Consider the following 20,953-nt stretch of genomic DNA (forward strand, 5'->3'; position numbering starts at 1 on the left):
TATGGCCTCTTCCATCTTTGGGGCAAAAAACAGAGTCCTGTTTGCTCCAGCCAAGTGCAAAGAGTGGCTGGCTTGAAAAATGGAAAGCTGAGACTGCTTTCTCCTTTTCCACAGGATGGCTGATTAATAATGGGAGGTTTTCTCTAGGTTGCAAATTGGCTACCCTATTTCTGTCCTGCTACCTGAAGAGATTTACCTTCTTTGGAAGGATAGAGAACAGCCAGTACCACTAGCAAAATGTTTATTAACATTTTATACTGTTTAATAAAGTAAAAAGTGGTTTACATAAAAATGAGTACAGAGTTATTTTCTTAAAATGGTATAAATAGCATAGCTAACAGGTAAGCAGTGTACAAAACAAAATAAAAATTAAACTTGCGTAACAATTTTTAAAAGGTTCTTCAAAGATCTTTCCTGTGTCTGCATTACTAATGATTGAGAGGGCTTTGCAAATGGTGGAGTCTATCATCAAGAAGGCCTGCTTCTGCACTCTCACCAAATAACTATATGCTGCTCTTCATGTAACAGTCAGGAGGGTCTCCCCTCACCCCAAAAGATCTTAAAGATCAGCTTGATCCGTATTGGAGCAGGAGGTCTGATAGCTATCCAGGCCCCCAGCTTAAGCTCTGAACCTGTTCACAGGAACAATAGCTTTTGCACTTTTCAAAGCATGTTCTTTTCACTGGAAATTAAAAACCAACACATCACATGGTGAAAGTGTGGCGTGTACCTCCTTTCAGCCACCCACTTCCATCCAACTTGCTAACTTTTCTGTTGCAAGAGAAACAGGCACACTAACCCTGGACTAGGAGCCATTCGGGGAATCACAACATTTGCAATGAGCACAAAGAACATTAGTGATGGGGGTGGCTTAAGACTCGTGGACTAGTGCCTACAGACCTGCTTTTTATGTATTATATCTCTACACCCTCCCACCACGTATGGTACCGGTAGGTTAGGCTGGGAGGCAGTGGCTGGTTGGTGCGAGATCGCCCAGCGGGCTTTGTGGCCAAGTGGGGATAGCCCTGGTCTCCCAGGCTCTAGTCCACAGTGGTTCCTTTTATGTCAAATGAAACTTAGGTGCCTTTTGAGTTTTCCACCTCAGACCCTGTTATGTGATAATACCGGTGGGAGTGTCTGAGGCACAGAAAGCTAAAGAACCCTGTGCATGAGATTGAAATCATTTATGATTTCTCACGGTGTGCCTTCACTACACCTTAGCATTCTCCCCATAGAATAATGCCTGCTTGCAAACAACAAAGCTAACCAAGGTTGCAATCCTATGTATGCACATTTACCCAGGAATAAATCCCACTGCACTCAATGGGGCTTGATTCTGAACTAACCAGGACTGCATGGTAGGCAAGGAGGACAATAGGTTACTTCTGTATCATCTGGCTTCTGCTCTTTGGAAGAAAGGAAGGAGTCGAGCATGATAAATACAAGCACATAACAAAGTAGATTAAGCACAATGCAATCAGTATGTTTTAAAAGATTATGGAAGAAACCCACTGCAATCCTATGCAAGTCTTTTAAGAAGCAAGCCCCACTGAGTTCAGCGGTAGTTACTCCTAGGTAGGTGTGTCTAGAATTTCAGTCTAATTCAGGTGGAGAACGAAAAAAAACCCTACCTGCTCTCTTCCCTTTTTTGGGGGGTGTCTTAGCTTCTGATAAAGTTCTGTTTAGGAAGCATCGCCGCCCGCTCCTGCCTTTGACGCAGCTCGTTGTGCTGCCACCTTGCGGCCTTATTTGAGAATGGCACTAAAGTTTCAAGTGGGGACGGAGAGCACGCATCTATCTACACGTAAAGAAAAAAAAAGGGGGGGGGTCAAACTTTGTTCCTATTGTTCCAGTATGAAAGCAAACAAGCATAATGGCGTGCTCCCGCAGAACATATCTGAGTCCCCCCCCCCCACCAGACAGACCCTTCTCATGTCTGGTGAAAGTGTAAGGTTTATTATTAGTTAGCCAACTATAGTTGTCAGTGCTAAATAATGAATTTTCTTTAATTTGTTCGTGTGAAACGTTCTCCTTCCATAGTACTCTGACGTATGACCTAATCCTGGAAGGCAGGGTAGCTAGGAGATGGATTTTGAACTTCTGCTAATACTCGATTGCAGCTTGTTGAATGGATGGAGACGCTCTTCGTTCAGCAGGGGGGCGGATGGATCGCGCGTCAAAAGTCTGAAGTTATTCAGCTTATTTCATGGTGTTTTTAAAGTTGACTATAATTACCAGAATGGCCGAGTGGTTAAGGCGTTGGACTTAAGATCCAATAGACATATGTCTGCGTGGGTTCGAACCCCACTTCTGGTAAGAGAAGGAGCTTTTGTTTGCTAGTCCGCTTTAAACTCCCCCGCCCCAGTCATTTTAACTCTTTTTCTTCTTTCTCTCCGCCCCAGATGGGGCTGCAATTTCCAGCCTAAAGCAGCTGCTTTTGTATCTCCCCAAGAAAACTTCCGGCATATGATCACTGTTAAGGTAACATAAAAGTGTCCTTTAAGGCAGAGGCGGAAACATAACGCGCGGCTCTGTGGCGCAATGGATAGCGCATTGGACTTCTAGCGTAGTGAAGTGATTCAAAGGTTGTGGGTTCGAGTCCCACCAGAGTCACAGGTTTCTTTTGAGGATGAAAACAAATTTGCCGAAGATCCTAATACCCACTGGGGAATTTGCATTAAGTTGTGCTATTATATATCTTCGAGTGTGGTTTACGCTAATGTCCGATTGGCAGCGGGGGACGGGTGAATCTAGTGAAACTCCCTAGCTTTCCAACCCCCATGGGGGCTTTGCACTAAAAGTCCGCTGCTTCGCGTCACTGAGGGCTGGAAATGCTACGATGTTGGGAATGGGGGTTCCTACAAAGAGTTCAAAGGGGTTTTAGTGATGGAAGGGTCACAGTATCAAACGCGCCGGAGAACCTAGCGCTGGGCGGGGGGCATCCCTTTTTTGGACGAAGGTGGCATTTCCCGGTATATTAGCAGCGATGGGGTGAGCAAAGGACTGAAGGCAACCCGTTTCAACACTCTGGGAATTGGGGACGCCGTCTGGGCTCAGGACGCAGGATCTGCTGCTTCAGCTTTTGCACTTAAAGAGTTGCAGAAGAGCAACCCACGTGTTCGAATGTTCCCCATATTTATTACAGGTAGGTAGCCGTGTTGGTCTGCCATAGTCAAAACAAAATAAAAAAATAAAATAAAAAATCCTTCCAGTAGCACCTTAGAGACCAACTAAGTTTGTTCTTGGTATGAGCTGTGCATGCACACAAAAGCTCATACCAAGAACAAACTTAGTTGGTCTCTAAGGTGCTACTGGAAGGAATTTATTATTTTTTATTTTGTTTTCCCATAGTTATTGTTATCTTCTATTCAGTGCTTTTTTCTGGGGGGACGCATTCCCCTAAACATTTTGTGAATCTTTTTACTTTTGTCCATTTACTGTATTTATTTTTCCCGATTAGAACTACTGAAATGGTGATTTTCTTGAGTCAAAATGAGAGTACCTCTAAACATTTTTAAAGGTGGGGGGGGGGGGAGCACTGCTTCTATTTAAACGCTACAAATGGCACGCCAGGCCGGAGGACAACTGACTGGCTGGATCCCTTCTAGTCCTCCGCGCAGTCGTCGTCCGTCCACCGGAAGTGGTGGCGTTGCGGCCGCAGCAGCGGGACTAGTTCCGCGGCTCGAGAGGCGCCTCTAAGTTGGCCGCGGTTAGAGACCCGTGGGGTCTGCGGTGTCCTGGCAAAGAGGGCGAGGAAGCCCTTCCTAGGCAGCCCGTTCTCAGTTACAACTTGGAGAGGTGGAGTAAAAATCCTCCTTGCTGCGTGTTGCTGGAGGGGCTTCTCGCGGTGTGTGAGCCCACGTGGCTGCCCCAATGGGTCGCAGACTGAAGCTGGAAGGCAGGTGTCTTAGCCCTGGTAAATCTCAAGAGTCAGGGACCCCTGGGCTTCCTTTTCTCTTGTTATAAGGCCTGCGATGGAGTCGAGGCAGGGATGCTTTTTTCCTTTGTCACGGCCAGAGGGCTTCCGCCCTGCTTTCTGATCCTTTTACCCGGAGATTTCCGGGACTGAACCTGGGAATGATCGCCTCCCCCTGGCAGGCTCGAGCACAGGAAAGCGGCTACCGGAGATACATGCACAAGGCTTTTTTTCCCTAGGAGGAAAGAAAGGCTTTTTTTTCTTTCACTTGCATTTGTTGCTGCCTCTTGTCGGGCGGGAAGACGGAAACTCTCCTCCAAGTCTCCCCGCATCTGATCGCGCGGTCTGGAAGGAGGAGAGAGCAAAAGCGGCGAGAAAACTCAGGGAGGTCTCCTCGCGGCAAGAGACGGATAAAGTTTCCGCCGCTTCGCGCGAGGGGGCACCGGAAAGCTCTTTCCAAGTTTTCATGGGGGGGGGGGGGACACCTCAAAGTGAAACATTCAGCTAGCTGCGTATTAGAGGAAGAAATGGATCCATGCATTTGAGCGGTGTGAACACACACCCACAAAATAAATAAAAAATCGACAGGTGCAGGAAATAGTCCCCCGTCTGTCTGCCTGACTCATAGGTTAGGGCAGAAAGCGCAGCAGCTGCTGCTGCTCCTGGTTCACTGAGGCAGATGGGCATCAGTTTCAGCATTGGCTAATAGCTGGTGAACTTTGTTAAAAATAAAGACGCTTTCATAGTAACCCGTATTTCGAACACTGAACTTATTCACCTTATTTTGAAAAGTTAGCCACTCGGCCATTCTGAAAACCATGGCTAAGGCGTAGGGCTTGAGATCCAGTCGACATATAAGCCTGTGTAGGCTCGAACCCCACTTTTGGTGCAGATATTTTGTTTCTCTTATTAGTCCATTTTAAAAACCTCAAGTGTCATGTCAGTTCTTTTTTTCTTCTAGTACTCGCCACCCCAGACTTGGCTGCAATTCCAAACCCAAAGCAAGTGCTTCTTTCTGCCTCCCCATGTAAACATTCTGGATTTCCTTAAAGTAAGCTGTAAGTCCCCTTTTAAGAGCCAGAGGGAAGAGCGTGAGCCGCGGCTCTGTGGCGCAATGGATAGCGCATTGGACTTCTAGCGTGGCGCAGCGATTCAAAGGTTGTGGGTTCGAGTCCCACCAGAGTCACTTTTGAGGACGTGCCCCTTGCAGAACTTCCCATCGCGTTGTGCTGTCTTCTGCTGAAATAGAGCAAGTTGCCAATTCACTCGCTTTGCACAGGAAGTCGCCTGTCGGGACACTTTTTCGCGTGATCTAATGTTGGCGGGGGGGGGGGAGGTTCCCAGCTCACTTTGTTCTTTCCCTCCCCCTTCGATGCCATGAAAGGTACAGTGTGACAAAACTGCAGCAGCGGTTCATCTCTCCCGTGCTGTGCACAGGTTTGTTGTCAAGCCAGGCGTCCGCGGTCCCGCATCCTGTCATCAGCGAAGCTCGAACTCGGCGACAGAGGCGCCTTTCGGCTTCGCAGTCCCGCGCCCGAACCCCTCGGCTATCCAGAACACTAGGCGACCAGTCTGGTGGTATGGAAGGTTTCATAGGCTCAAAAGCAGCGCCTGCAGTCTGGGCGGGATTATTTAGCGTGGGGGGGAAATAAAATAGCAAGAGTCTGAGCTACTCCGGCGAAAAGCTGGAGAGTGTTCCTTTGGGCAGCTAAAATGGTTTCTTTCTCCCCGTGCTACTACGCTGCGCTTACAAACTATATTAATTATTCGTTCAAGGAAAATGCTTACAGAGATCGTCATGTTTCGCTCACCCACACCCACAAAATAAATTTCACATAAACGTTGCATGTGTTTGGGGGGGGGGAATGGGAATCCTTGGACAGTTCAGAAAATCAAATAGAAAAATCATTGCAACTGGAATTTGTTTCATACTTTAAACAACAAATAGAGGAAACCACTGTTTATTGGCGTCCTGGCCTGAGTCCTTGCAACCTTTCTATTTGAGTTTGAAAAATGGCTGGATTCTTATTGGCAGTGGATGAAGACTTAAAATTACACACCAATGTGATATGCGATCTTGTGGGTCCTTCCTGCAGTATCCTTCGCATGTACCTGAGGAACACCTGAAATAGCACCGACTCCCTAAAGTCCCCTGAGAGAATGTTGGATCTTATGGAAGCCAATCAGAGCTGCTGCTGCTGCTGCTCTTCAAATTGCTGGCCAACTCCCCACTCCGACCAAATCAGTCACCGGACTGCTCCTTTTTGAGAAAATCATTCAGTTCGTTGTGTGGTGAAGAACATCAGCTTGGATACAAGGTGGAGAAATAAAAAAGCAGATTGGCTCTACAGATAGCATAGGACTAAGGCTCCTGCCCACCTAGCAGTTGGAAAGCACGTCAAAGTGCAAGTAGATAAATAGGTACCGCTCCAGCGGGAAGGTAAATGGTGTTTCCGTGCACTACTGCTCTGGTTTGCCAGAAGCAGCTTAGTCATGCTGGCCACATGACCCGGAAGCTGTAGGCTACGCCAGCTCCCTCGGCCAATAAAGCGAGATGAGCGCTGCAACCCCAGAGTCGTCCGCGACTGGACCTAATGGTCAGGGGTCCCTTTACCTTTAAGGCTGCAATATGATACATTATGGATATACTCTGCAGGTAAACCCAAATCTTGTGTGCATGTGGATCAACCCTCTTGTGCCAAGTTTTGTCCTTAAAAAGGCTACAACATCCACTATTTCCACCTTTTAAGCTTTTCAGATGAGAGCTCTTCCTTCTATGGGTGTAGCCAGGATTTATTGGGGGGCAGGCTTTATATTTTGGGGGGGGGCAGAACCAAGTTATCTGTGATGCAGTTTGTCAGTTAGTTAAATATTTTTATTTATTTACTTGATTTGGGGGGGGGGCTGCTGCCCCCTGCACCTCCCTGCCCATGCTTCCCCCCCCCCCCAAAGTTGCTCAACTCTACTCCACTTTTGTCATTTCCTCCCTTTACATATTTACAAAAAGCAACTTTTCAGAGAAAGCAGTGCTAAAAGAGTTGGACTTTAATGAATAGGCATCATACAGTGTTGATTTTTGATGGGAGCACATGGAGGAAAGATGAACATTTCAAAACGGCAAGAGGAAAAGACAGAAAGTAAACAGAGAAAGGAAATAATTTGTTCTTTTTCCAAGGTGGGGGATTTGGTGCTTTCCAAATGTTTTTGTACTGGCAGAAACAAAACAGTGTGTGACATGGTCAACAGAGTGCAACACTTCTACCGACCCAAATCACCCACTGGGTCTGCCTGTTGTGCTACGTTAACACTGAGGCTCCTGCTACTACAGCAATGGGTAACCTGTAGCCGCCCAAGTTCTGCTGGACTCTTAGCTCCCATCTGACTCAGTCAGCAGGCATCAAGGATGATAGGAGTTTGGAGTCCAGTAAAATGTGGACACTGACAGGTCCCTGATCACGGCTCAAATGGAAAAGCTCATTTGGATCTCAACCTTTTCTTCTTCTTAGAGGTATCCAATTACTAGAACTCAATTTCTCCCTGTTGTATGGAAGCCACTGGCCAGGCCAGGGCTCTGATCTCGAAATGACCCTGCATAACGCTGCAGCGCTCGACAAAGAAGCAAGTTAAGGTTGCGACAGGAAGAAGAAACATCCCAGGATTCTGCCTTCTGCATTTTTTCACACCAGCAATTTCACATCAGTCTGCCCTTCCGAATCCTTCCGATGCACAGCAGCCATGGCTTAGGGAAGAAGAACATCTGATGGTCAAAACATGACAGCATGAAAACCAGACTTTAGCCTGGTATGCAACCAGAGCCTGCACATATTTACACAGAAACAATCCCCAAAATTATTATTCTTGCTAGTTACGATTAATTTAATTGAATTCACCATAAGGTTCTAGGGTGGGTTGCATGTCATGGACCACCTGAATGAAGCACAGTTTGGGAACCCTTGTCTTAACTGGAGAAACAGTCCTGCAGGAACTTTAGCTAGAAGCTGTTTTGCTCCGCTGTGCTCATCCCAAGAAATTCATTGGACTAGTAAGAGTAGATCGAACTTCCAAAGAGATTAAACCCAGTTCTCACCTACTTCCCAAGGAGTATTTGCAAACAGATAGGAATTTCCAGGAAACGGCATAGTCATTCCAGGTCACAAATCCTGAGAGAGACAGAGAGGAGGAGGAATGGTCAAGTCACAAATGTTGTCAGTGCTACGAACAACTCCAAAGCATAGATAAATCCAAGGTCTGAGTTACTTGATTAGGTTCCAACTGATTATCCATACTGCTATATCATGCTAGCCTGCCAGGAAACTGTTAAAATATGAGACTCCCTTACAGGAGCCCCCGTCCCCAAAAAAGAAGCACATATTTTCTAGCAGAGGAGCCACAGGATACTACTGAGAAATCATGGCTGCTTCCATACTGGACATTTATTGTAGAATAGTTCACTCACTTTTTATAGGGCATCTTCACGATGTCATCAATAAAATATTATCTTCTCATGTTTTGTCTGTTCACCACCCCAGGGTCTACTTCCTATTTTATTACCCTTGTTCCCAGTTCATGAGTCCACACGTACACACACACACACACACACACACGCCTAAACAAATTCCTGATCCCTCCCAAAAAAGCACTTTGCAGGGGAGGGGAGTTTGTTTTTCACCATTTTGCAAAACCCAAGATCCCAAGTAGTGTTCGCCTGCCAGTCCATCAGGCTGTGAAGGAGGAAACGTCCGGTAATCAAATTTGGAACCATCTGTCCAGACAAAGTCTCCTTCCTAAGAAAAGATCAACAGAATCTTGAGCTAAAACATGCACTGGAAGAAAGGGTTGCTAAGTCTTCCAAAAAGAAATAAACACACATTGCATATTGTACTAGGCCTGTAAAAAGCCATGGAAAATGGGGAAATCTATACCACCTTTCAGGGCAAAGCCCTCCCAATGTGGATCACAAACAGTGTATATAAAGACAGTGTATATATATACTTAAGCTGAACTTTTGGCTATTCTGAATGGCTAAGTCAGCATAGTGTACCTTGAAAGTGTCATGAGCACCAATCCAGTAGGCCTGTCCTTTGGTGTGATCCAGTGGCTTGCCCATCAGGTGAAAAATGAAGTCATTCTCTTCTGGGCTGTGGATGGAAGCTAGGTGAGAGTTCCTGTTATATCTCTAGCAAGCCATCTGGGGGGAAATGCACAGGGAAATAATTCACTTCCTGCTTAATTACAAAAAAGGTCTGTTTCACAAGAACCGAATATCTGTGCAACGCCTCCCCCTTAAGTAGAGTTTGAAAATCAATGCAATTGGTGTCTAAATACTTTCAATCATTTCCCCACAACCATAAGAACTGAGTATCTCAGCACAGTACCGTTAGAAAGCTCAAAAACTCCATTATTTATCAAATCAAGACGATTTTCCTTTCTAGTTTGAAACTGGACATAGAGAGAAGTTATTTGTTATTTATTTATAGGCATTCATAAGCCACTTAATATATTTTAATCTCTACACGCTGATCTCTTAAGTTACCTGGCGAAGCAACAAAAACTTCAGATCAATCTGACGAAGTAGAACAGCTGTGTTTCATTAATATAACTGTTTTGTAATGAAGTATAGAGCTCCTGTGGCTGCAACTGTTCTTGCTCTCATCAAAATATTGCTTCCCATTTATCATTTTGCTGTTTTTAATTTTGCCCCCCCAAATTAAGGATGTTAGAAAAGCTTGCCCTTCACTGCTTTGGTGCAGATCTGTCATGTATTCACATGGTTTCAACTATCACCTTTTAATCAGATGCTTTCGTGAAGGGCAAATCATTCAGCACTTGGTTGTTTAGTGAGTGGAGGCTCCTCCCAGAGCAAAATAACTGGTAGCAATGCTGAAGCAGGTGGGTGGGTGGGTGGGTGGTTTAAAGGCAGGGGTGCTGTGACTGCATGTGTTTGCGTGTGGGGAATCCTGCACTTTGTATATGTGCATTGAGGCGCTCTTTGTGTGTTTAGGACTGCCTCTGGAGACTGTCACCTTTCTGCTGGAGTGATTCAAGTGCATGCCATCAATTGAGATATATAGCCTGGTTTCCCCACCCCAGGGTGCACAGGGCAATTCTATACCTCCCTGCTGCTCTCAAATACCTACAACATACAATGTTGCTAGATTCTGCACAGCAGCACTCAAAATTCGCTGGAGGATGACCTGTGCCACAAACCAGATTTAATGAACATATCAGAGTGCTCTGTGAATTAATAGTTAAAGTATTTATGTATCAACCTTTTATGCTCTTCAACACCCGCCCAGTGCTCCTATCCCTTCTTTTAGCTTCTTTTAAATTCTTATAGATTTTCTGTTCACCTTCTGTTTTAATACCTTTAAGCTTTCTAAAACGCTTTTCAGATTTCAAATGACTGTATCCCACTCTTTTATGCTGGTCTCTGACCGTAATAAAAATTTGTATTTTATTGAGGTGTGCAAAATTAAAGGGGACTAAAATGCACCAATGCAACAAATTAACTTTGAAAGAAGAAGCAGACTTTTTGTGGTTTGGAAAGCAATGGGGGAAATGCATTGAGAAGTGTGGGGTGAAGGCACCAGAGCACATCCACAGCTGAGAATGGTACCTGCTTTGCTCCTGCTTAATTTCTGTTAATATGTGGCAGTGCTTGGCTGCATGGTGACATATTTCCCTGCTCCCTGATAAACATCAGTGGCTGCCCCCTTTTAGGGGGGCGCGAAGGAGAGCTGGGGGACAGAGCATTGCATCATTATGACACAAGTAATTGCCACTAGATGCTATGCCAAGGGGGAAGGAGATAGTTGTGTGTCTGCCTGGCAGGAGATAAGTGTTGGCATTTAATCTAACCTCAGTTTTGTGTTTTCCACAGTATGTCCAAAAATAAAAAGGGCAAGGGACAAATCGATTGTATTTCTAGGCAATCACTATTTATTTTCCCCAAAAGGACAGCGAGGACCTCTGCAATATGTTTTTCCACAGAGCAGCCTCTGCTTCTCCTACAAATCTGGTCAAGTCAAGGACATGTGGCTGGTGTCTTTCTGCTCCCTTTGACATCACATCAATCACTTGCCTCGGCCTCGGTCCAGGTCATTGGTTGTGTCACAGCTTTATAGCAGGCGTTCTGATACTGCACCCAGCCCCTCTCACAAAAGCCACGGGCACAAAGGCATGTTTGGGAACAGGTACCTGAGGCAAAGAGAAGGAACCAAGATGGAGTTAAGAAGTTAAGTCGAATGATTTGGTCACCCTGCATTTCAAACTATTGCACACTCCTAGAATCCTATTCTCTTCATTTACAAAGAGGCACGGGTACTAATGAACGTAGTGGCCGTAAACCAAATGGCACTGCTATCTTCTACCCCAGCGATGGGAAACCTCAGCCCTGGAGAACAAATGCAGCCCTCCGGTTGTCTTTCTAGTCTTAGAGACTCTCCAGGCAATCTCTGCTCCTTCAAGCCCCATCCCTTACCTGACCATTCCTGCACTACCTCTGAGTGCTCTTGCCTTTCTGGAATGTGTCGTTGCTGGTGGGGAGGAGATCAGCGTGCATTTGTGTGATTGCATTGCATGTGCTTGGTTGCCGTGTGTGTGTGTGTGTGTGTGTGTGTAATATTCATACTTTTCCCTGGTTTGCAAACATACCCATGGCAACCCCTCTCCCCCATTCTTCCTTTTCAATGTGCTAAGCCTACAAATCTCTCGTGCTCCAGTTGTTTGCCTTGCTGCTTTGGACAAATCATAATTTGCCTTCAAAGGATAATCAGAAACCACAGCTTTGGAGAGGTTTCAAGCATAATTTCCCCGATTCAGACACAATGGCAAACTTCCCGAATCAGGATGGGACAGTATCTGAGCACAAGGGTGGTGGGGGAGGAGAGAGAGAGAGAGAGAGAGAGAGAGAGAGAGAGGACGAGAACTAGAGGTAATGCTGTAATATAGGTCACTGTCTGCTATTATCCTTTCCCATGTTATAGATGGTAGGCTGAGAGACTGAAGGCCCCTGTGCTAAGTCAGTTCTATCTCAAACTCCTAAAAATCTTTGCACTGTAGGAATTGCTCCGCACAGGAGAGAAATGGTATAAAAACGTTAGTTATGAGCTATTGATCCACAAGTCCAATGAATCCCACACGCCATCTAGCCCAGCTCACTCCGTGATGACTTGATATTCTTTACTTTGGAGCATCCCACAGCAGCCTTTGTTGGATTTCCTCCAAGGAACAAGAACAAGGTATATTGTTCTGGCTATGAGCCGCTGTTTGGCTCAGAAACCTTTCTCCCGAAAGGTGAGAGCAAATATACCAGCCCATTAGAGCAAATACAAAACAAATAGGTTGCCAACCAGTGAACTAATAGAGACCTATTGTTAGAAAGAAGCATTCAACACTTAAGAGGTTTTCAGGATGCATCCCCAATCAACTGCACTGCTGAACTCTGTGGAGCTTCCTTTCAGATAAGCATGCACAGGATCCAGAGGAAAAATGAACACCTAATTACTTTCTTGGGCAATCAATCATTACTGACATTGTAATAAGAGTTAAAGGGGGTCCTTCTCCGGGAGGGAGCCCAGATCTCCGGCAGAGCACAATTGGAAGCCCTTACTGGCTAGTAAAATGACAGAGACCAGACCAGAATTCTAGTGAAAAGCAAGGCAGCTAGTTAAGCCTGATCTTTATTAAAAGCTGTTGCAACAGGGTGCTCCCCACTCACACAGGAGGGAGGAGGAGGGACCCAGAACAAAGGTGTGCCCACCCTTATATACATATTTAAATTGTCCAAGACCACCACCTCAGATACATCATACCTACATCACAGAAAAGGCCGTCTACAACAGAAATCTGAGTGCATTGTTTATCTCCTGTCTGGCAAGTTATCTGATTGCATTATCTGGGTTTTGACTACTCTTTTGTTATTATAACTACTTAATTCCTGAATCTAGTTCACAGGTCACAGGCTCACACCCTGTTCATATCTTGAATGTGCCTTAAGACAGGATTTGTGAAGAAAGAGACAAGGGGGAGGTTTCCCACTTTAACCTTTCAGAGAAATATTTGAGGTCAGTTTGTTCAGGACCTAATCTGTGGGGTTTCAGACATGTGGTTTATATATACAGTTATGAACATTTAGCTTTTTATATATGACCTTAAAATTCTTATAACAACATCATCTTCAAGTTTTAACCTAATTTGCCTGTGTGCTTAACACTTGCTAAGGATAGCTGTACATTGTGTAAAAAAAAAGTGTGTCAATTTATTAAAAGTCATTGAATTCTCATTTTCCCCATCCAAAACACTGAATCAGTCTAAACTCACCATGGATGAAGGCAATCAGAAGGAAGGCACAGAGAGCAGTGCAAGTTCCCATTTCTGCAGGAAGGAGAGAAGGCGTGGAAGTCCAAAGTTGTTCTGTACTGTGGAGAGGAATGGGACCTGCTTTATAGGCTGGCCAGCTGTATTTCAAGAAGAACAATTTTTTTAAAAAGTGAACCGGATTCAGGAAGTTCTTGTTGTCTTTTAGATCTATGCAAATCAGGGGAATGCTTATCTTTGGTTCAGTTTCTTTCCCCTTACCTAATCTCACAACCACACTATCCCAGCAGAGTCAACGCATCAGACTGTCTGTGTAATCCAGGAATTAGTACACTTAACCCTTTCCAGAGCTGGCCCGAGACATTTTGCCATTGGAGCCGAACCACTAAATGATACACACACACCCAGCCAGGGAAGACCCTGCCTTAGCTGGAGATGGACAAGAAGGGGGGAGAACAGGACTCTTTGGTTTGATCAGGCAAGGCTATTCTTACATAGCAGGGATATTTACAGTAAAGCTACCAACATGTTTCCCCCCTGCTTTTCTATATCCATATGATTATCATGTGCACCAGGTATTCAGGAACTAATAATAATAATAATAATAATAATAATAATAATAATAATAAACACATCTTTCAAACACAGAAGCTTGATGATGCATTCTCAGTTACAGGTAGGTAGCTGTGTTGGTCTGCCATAGTCAAAACAAAATAAAAAATAAAAAAAATTCCTTCCCATAGCACCTTAAAGACCAGCTAAGTTTGTTCTTGGTATGAGCTTTTGTATATCTGAAGAAGTGTGCATGCACACGAAAGCTCATACCAAGAACAAACTTAGCTGGTCTCTAAGGTGCTATGGGAAGAATTTTTTTATTTTTTATTTTGTTTTGATGCATTCTCAGTTTGATTAAGCCAAGAGATACATCAGTGCCTCCTAACACCCCCCAAAAAACACAAGTTAAGATCCATACATCAACATTGCAGGAGAGAATTAATATAAGAATGTATTCACTTTAGCAGGAAAATTGTTTCTCATTGTTCAGTGAGCTGCTGAGACGGTGCTTAAACAACTGTTCCCTCCTTTGCATGTCTGCTTAGAAGTAAGCTGCACTGAGTTCCATGGGAATTCATCCCAGGAAAGCAGTTGTAGAACTGCAGCCTAAGAACATCAGTTTCTTTTTGAAATGGTCCATTTAATTAAAACAACAACAACAGCCCAATAGTTGAAGTTGAACAGTGCTTTATTAGGACTAGCTCAAATGTCTCAAAAGAATGAGCAAGCGTTTGAGTTGCAGAGTTGTTCAGGGCAGATACTAAGAAAAAACACGATGGGGAGGAGAGGGAAATAGCCCTTTGAAAGGGATTTGTGCTTCTGATTTTATGCTAAGGACAACTGAGCCCATGCTGGAACATGTAGTCCCTGGGTCTGGGGTTGGGCCATAGGATAGAGGCAGAGCATCTCTTTTGCATGCAGAAGGTCCCAGGTTCAATCCTTGGCATCTATAGGTGGGCCTGGGGGAAAGACTCCTGCCTGAAACCCTGGAGAGCTGCTGCCAGTCAGTGTTGACAATACTGAGCTAGATGCACCAATTGTGTGACTCATATTAAAGGAGCTTCCCATGTTCCTAGCAGGACTCAAATAGCAGATTGGCACCATCCCCGTTGGTCTGTAGATTGGCGTCATCACACTTGTCTGAAAGCAGCTGGAGTTTAATAGATATGCATAGTGCTTAGCTACTTTCTTAATGTCATGTTATGAGAACTATGCAGGATGGGCACAGAAAGGAATGGCCAATTGCATTTCAAAATACTGCAGCCGAGTTCAAACATTTGATGAACACAACTGTGGTGCTTCCCCCCAGCATGGCAAGACAGATTTCTCATTGTCCTTGCAAAAAAATGGACTTCCCCAGTGATTCCAACAGTCATCAATCTTGCCCCATTCTTCAGGCACAATGTGTACCTTCTTTTTTCTTAAAGAGCTGCATACTTGCTAAATTATCTAAACATTCTTGCGCCACCAACTTTTTAAAAAAGAAAACCAGTTCTTCTAAAGTTGCAAAACTGTTCTGAGAATAAGGAGAGCAAGCAGAGTTTGTGATGTCACAACCACCAGCCAATTGATGCTATGCATAGGGGCGGGGGGGGGGGGGAATTGTAATGAGCTAGCAGAACTGTCCCCTGCCCTTGAGAGGGCTAGGTATGTCTAAATTGCCCTCCCACTCTGCCACTCATATAATGTGATGAATGGGGAATAGTAGGCACTGTGTGTTTGTGACCTGCATGAGTGTGAATCTTGCATGTGTTCTGTGTGTGAGATAGGGAATATGGAAGTGAGGGGGTGAGTTAGCCATACCAGTGCTATTTTTCTAGAAAAAGAGGAGCTGGAACTCACCATGAACACCTTCCTCATTCTCTTAGAATGACAATGGTGCCCACCTGAGAGGTGCCAGAATGGAGTTCCTGAATTCCCCCTGGAAAAAGTCCTGGCCATTCTAACTGCCTGCATGTAGCCTCCCCTACACACACACACCCCTACATGCCCAGGTTTGGCCAAGGGTGATTGTGGCCCCTGGGTTCATAAATATTAGCCACCCCTGGTGTATATCATAGTCAATCTATTTTTACATCTTGCAATTGACTTTCTGTCTGCCTTTCCTAAATTTCTATCCTACCTTTTCTCCCAATGCAGCCCCAGGCAGCAAATAACAAAGTAGCAGAAGAATGCAACTTTAGGCTATAGTGCTAAAGGGAACTACTTACTTATTAGAATCATCAAAAGCAATCCTGATTTAGAACACATCATGACTCAGAATACTCGGTGCATATCAATTATGTGAAAATCCTCAAGACTTAATTCCCACTAATTAACTAAGATGCTTTCCAACACATTACAGGGAGCATTAACGAATTAACCAGTCTGGCAAGGAATGGAAAGCTTATTAACAGTAATTTGGAAGCCAAAAAAAATCCCATAGTAATAAAAATGATATTAAAAGCAATGCAAAATATTTATGATAACATCTGAAACAACCAAAACCTACTAAAACCAGCTTGGAGCTCCCTAGATTACAGGAGACGGCACAGCTCACCCTAGAATAGTAAAATGTAAGACCACAGCCAATACTATGCTTTCTTTCCCAGTGCAAAAATCAAGGCTGTGGGGGGCGGGGGGCGGGAAAGGTATCAGAACTGGGGCATCATGACCAGTCCTTGGACACTTTGGATACAGATGTGGAGCCAGCTTCTGGGGCTCAGCTTCCTCAAATGTAACTGAGGAGGACCGTGTTAAGGGAGAGCAGTCTGTGGACCATCCCGGGGGGGGGGGGGGAGAGGGCTTGACTTTAAGCAAAGTTTCTCAAGTGCAGAACTGAAACCTGCAGTTCTGCAACATCACTGGCTCACTCAGAGTCCTTCACTCCCTTGTACATCTCTAAAAAGAGAACACCACTGGAGCCAACTAATGACACCAGAGGGCCTGGCTCCAAGCCAGCCATGCAGTTAGACTCTGATCATTGAGGAAATCCAGGCTGAGGAGCCTTTGCACCCCGGCCTTGATGTTGTTGGAATATGACTCCCATCATCCTTGACTATTGACCCAGCTAGCTTTGTAACACCACATTATCAGGCATGTTTTCAAGCAAGATGTCACTTCCTGAATGCTCAGGGGTAGCCTCCACATCCCCACTATCAAGTTTCTTCAAATCTTTGCAAGAATTCACTCGACATGCAAGATTGCTGCTGGCCACCAAGCATTTTTTAGTACTTTTATTAGACCATTTTGAACCGAGACCAAATGAGGTTTTTGGGGGAGAGGCACCCACTGAACATGAAACACTGGTTAACATTACATTCTCAGCAGCTGAAGAGGATGCTGCTGTAGCTGCCGGCAGAACATGGTTACTTGGTGTGGTTTGGCTGCTGACTGTTGATGGATTTGTAGGCTGACTGGTAGACACCTGCAGACAATTCTGTCCAGCCATCTGTGATATGCTTTGATTGAGGCTAGCTAAAGCACCAAATGTATTGAGGGCAACATTTGTATTTGGATCTTCACTGGTGGTAGGCTGAATAACTTGCATAGGGGTTTGATCTGAACCTCCAGAGCAGGACTTCACAGGCTTCAATGCAAACAGCTGCCCATTTAAATAAATAGTCTGTGGAAGATGTTGGTTAGCCATTGCAACTGAAAACGTTTGTGTCGAGCCAGAAGATGGTGCAGAAGATGGCCTTGGCAAAATATGGACAAGATGCTTCCCACCAAACATATGAGGGCCAGAGGCATTTTGCATAGGATTACTAGCACTTGCTGAGGGAGCGGCTCCATTTATAGGCATTCTGATAGGAGGGGGGAGGGGGAGGAGCTGGGGATGATGGGAGTTGTAGTCCAACAGCATCTAGAGGGCCACAGGTTCCGTTTCCCTGGTAGAGGTAGTGCCTGGTCACCAGCCTTATTTATCCTAGGAGCTCTCCTAGGTCCTGCAGTGCCTGAGTTTGTTCTGCTACTTGGCATCTACACTGGTACCTTGGTTCTCAAACGCCTTGGTTCCCAAACACTGAAAACCTGGAAGTAAGTGTTCTGGTTTTCGAATGTTTTTCAGAAGCCGAATGTCCGATGCAGCTGTCAGCTATTGTTTCCGGGGCGCCTGCACCAATCAGAAGCCTTGGTTTTTGAACATTTTGGAAGTCTTCCGGAATAGATTAAGTTTGAGAACCAAGGTACCACTGTATTTGGCGCTTTTGTTTTTGCTATTTATTTTGCGTTTTTTGTTTTTTGTGGCTTTTTTGGTTAATTTGTTTTTGTGACTGTGTGGAACCCAGCTCAGCTACTGATTGATTGATTGATTGATTGAGTGAGTGACTGCAGAAATGGATGAAAGCCCCCCATTCAAACAATGACTATCATCAGGGCAGGTAAGAAAAAGAATTTAATTTTAATTTTTACCATCTACAATACTGTCTTTTTTATTTTATAGTACAGTACATTGGCTATTACTTTCATTTTATGGATCAATGGTTTTGTTAGATAGTAAAATTCATGTTAAATTGCTGTTACAGGTAGGTAGCCGTGTTGGTCTGCCATTTCCAGTAGCACCTTAGAGGCCAACTGAGTTTGTTCTTGGTATGAGGGGTTCTTTTTAAAAGTCTGGAACAGATTAATCCATTTTGCATTACTTTCTATGGGAAAGCGCACCTTGATTTTGGAATGCTTTAGTTTTGGAACAGACTTCCAGAATGGATTAAGTTTGAGAACCAAGGTACCACTATACTAACATCTACCTGCTGTATCCCTGTAAGATGACTCTCCTCACACCTTGCTCAGCAGCTCATTGGTTCACAGCCTGGCCAAAACTGGATACCTTGCGTGGCTGCAGTAAACACACTTGTGATGATTTTACTGCATGTCCATGAACTAAGAAGCTCAGTTCTACAAGTTGTGAAGTAATGGTAAAGCAGATAATATTTCTAAGCATATTCAGAACACCATTCTGTGGTTCCTGAGTAACTGTAAACTGCTTTGAGGTTTTATTACAATTGAGTGAGATATAAAAATGTTGTAAAATGAATAAATAAACACAGCCAGTGGACTTCCGGCGGCTGACGCCATTGCGGGTGGTCGTGGGATGCTTCGGCTGCGAAGCACCCAGCCCATCCCGGGGGTTAGGAGCCCTGCAGCCGCATAGCGGGGCTCCGGTTGGGGTGCGGGAAGAGCGTCCCGCACCCTGGGCTCCCCGGTTGTGCCCGTTGTGGCTCCGAACCCTTCCCCCGCTCCCCCTGTAAAGGGGGAGTGGGGGTGAAGGGACGACGGAGCCGGGCTATAGGGGACATGCCCCAACCGGGATGTAAATGCGGCGACAAAGCCTGTGATGAGCGTCTAAGTTCTACCTGTCTTTGATGAGCTGATAAGAACCCAGAGGCTGTGAGTAATTGATTGACTCTTTGTATTCTTGGAACGATCTGGGGGAAAGAAGAAAGGCAGCCCGCCTCCCTTCCCTTCGGGAGGTGAAAGAAATTAACTCTTTAAGTGACTGCTGCTACAACAATCGATAGAAAGTATTTGGAATTTGAAAACTGAGACTGTTGAGATTCCCTCTCGGGGGTTAATTGGGGGAAAAATATCTCCATTTGAAGTTTTGGTCTTTATACTCCGGCTTCGGAGAAATGGCGACGACTTGGTTTGTCGTGGGAAAAAACTGAAACAAAGGAAGGAAGAGACAGGAACTGAAATTTGATACTCACCCTCCCTCCTAAAATGCTGGACTTTGTGCTCACACTGGTATTGAACTCTGGTTTAAAGGATGAGGAAATGCTCACTGTCTTGAGGCTGGAACTGCTTAATCGAAAACTACAAGTTTTGAGTGGAATTATAAACAAAAAGGACTTACTTTCCACAGAGGAGGCTTTTCAAAAGTTCTACACAATGGAATCAAACCTTGGCAAAGAGCTGGGAGGGGCGCTGGAAGGATGGTTTGAAATGGCTGGGCAACTCCGAAAGGAAAAGGAACCGATTTCTGGGGGTGGCAGCCCTGGAACGGGAAAATTTACAATATCCAGACTCCGAGGTGGCAGCTCGGGGGCAAGGGACATGGAATTAAGATTTCTGCAAGAAGAAGAAGAAAAAGAAACGGAGCAGCCCAGAATGGAGGTGATGAATACCCTGAGGCTCGATGCGGGGTTTGTTGTGGATGCCTGGATCTGTGGACACTTAGAGGAAGACAATTGGAGATTTGGTTCTGGTGAAAGACAGAAAAAGACAATGGACAGAGGGGGAGTGGGTTGAAGTACTAAATGTATAATCCAAATGGTCTGCCATGGTATCTGAAACTGGAGTGTGAAGTCTGTTAATTACAAGTTTATTTTAAATAAGTAAGGAGATATTGAATCTTAAGTTAAAAGCAGCATGATAAAGGATAGAAGAAATAAGTTTAGCTATAAGAATATTTGGTTATGATTTAGGTTATAATGCAAAGATTAAGACAATTATGTTTTTTTTTTAAGTAAAGTTAATTTTTTTTTATAGAGAAAAGTTGTTAAGGAAATAGTATATTGATTTAAAACCGAAGGTGAATAGGCGGGGGAAGTCAAACGTCAAGATTCAGAACTAGAAAATTTTTTTTTGCAAGGTATATAAATAAGAAGAAGAATCCTGACTTTATGTGTATTTGTATTTGTTTTTGTATTTGTAGGTGTGGGGTTGGGTTTGTGTTATATTATGAAAATGCTAATAAATTCTGTTTAAAAAAATAAAAATAAACACAGCCAGTGCTCCATACAGCTGCTGAGAGGGCTTTTCTGCACATTTTCCAGCCTGCAAAAATCACTTCTATATAAGAAAAAATGGAGAGCTTACACTAAATTTTCACATGTGATAACACCACATGTCACAACGTACTGAGAAGCTGCCATAGCCTGTAGCTTCCCACTGTGTCTACAACCTGAATAGAGACACACAGAACATACGCAAAGGAGTTTGTCACAAAAGTGGCTTTCATGCTTTTCCCTACACTTTTTCTATGTAAGAAAAGGTTCACAACTGAAGTGGCTCCATCTCTAACAGCATAATCCTTTGCATGTCAGCTCATACTGTTGCATTGGACAAATGCAACAATACCACTGAGTAGGCTTGGCATGTAGAACTGCAGCCTTAAAGCATTTCAAAATGAGGTCTAGAAGGAAGCTGTCTGAAACAAGAAAATGCCCCAAGGACCTTACCTTT

At 44.5% G+C, this 20,953-nt stretch overlaps 3 non-coding genes and 1 pseudogene across 3 annotated transcripts; 3 read left to right on the forward strand and 1 right to left on the reverse strand.

The window, feature by feature from the left end:
* The first annotated feature begins 2,233 nt into the window (after positions 1-2,233).
* TRNAL-UAA lies at positions 2,234-2,316 on the forward strand. The gene has a single exon. It is a non-coding gene; the product is annotated as a tRNA-Leu (tRNA).
* A 211-nt stretch (positions 2,317-2,527) lies between these two features.
* On the forward strand, positions 2,528-2,613 carry TRNAR-UCU. The gene is given in 2 exon segments: positions 2,528-2,564; positions 2,578-2,613. It is a non-coding gene; the product is annotated as a tRNA-Arg (tRNA).
* Positions 2,614-5,016: 2,403 nt separating this feature from the next.
* Positions 5,017-5,102, forward strand: TRNAR-UCU. Its single transcript is given in 2 exon segments — positions 5,017-5,053; positions 5,067-5,102. It is a non-coding gene; the product is annotated as a tRNA-Arg (tRNA).
* Positions 5,103-6,943: 1,841 nt separating this feature from the next.
* On the reverse strand, positions 6,944-13,371 carry LOC117051460 (annotated as a pseudogene).
* Positions 13,372-20,953: the final 7,582 nt, after the last annotated feature.

This window comes from Lacerta agilis, chromosome 1, assembly GCF_009819535.1.
Source record: "Lacerta agilis isolate rLacAgi1 chromosome 1, rLacAgi1.pri, whole genome shotgun sequence".
In the NCBI taxonomy this organism is placed as follows: Eukaryota; Metazoa; Chordata; class Lepidosauria; order Squamata; family Lacertidae; genus Lacerta; species Lacerta agilis.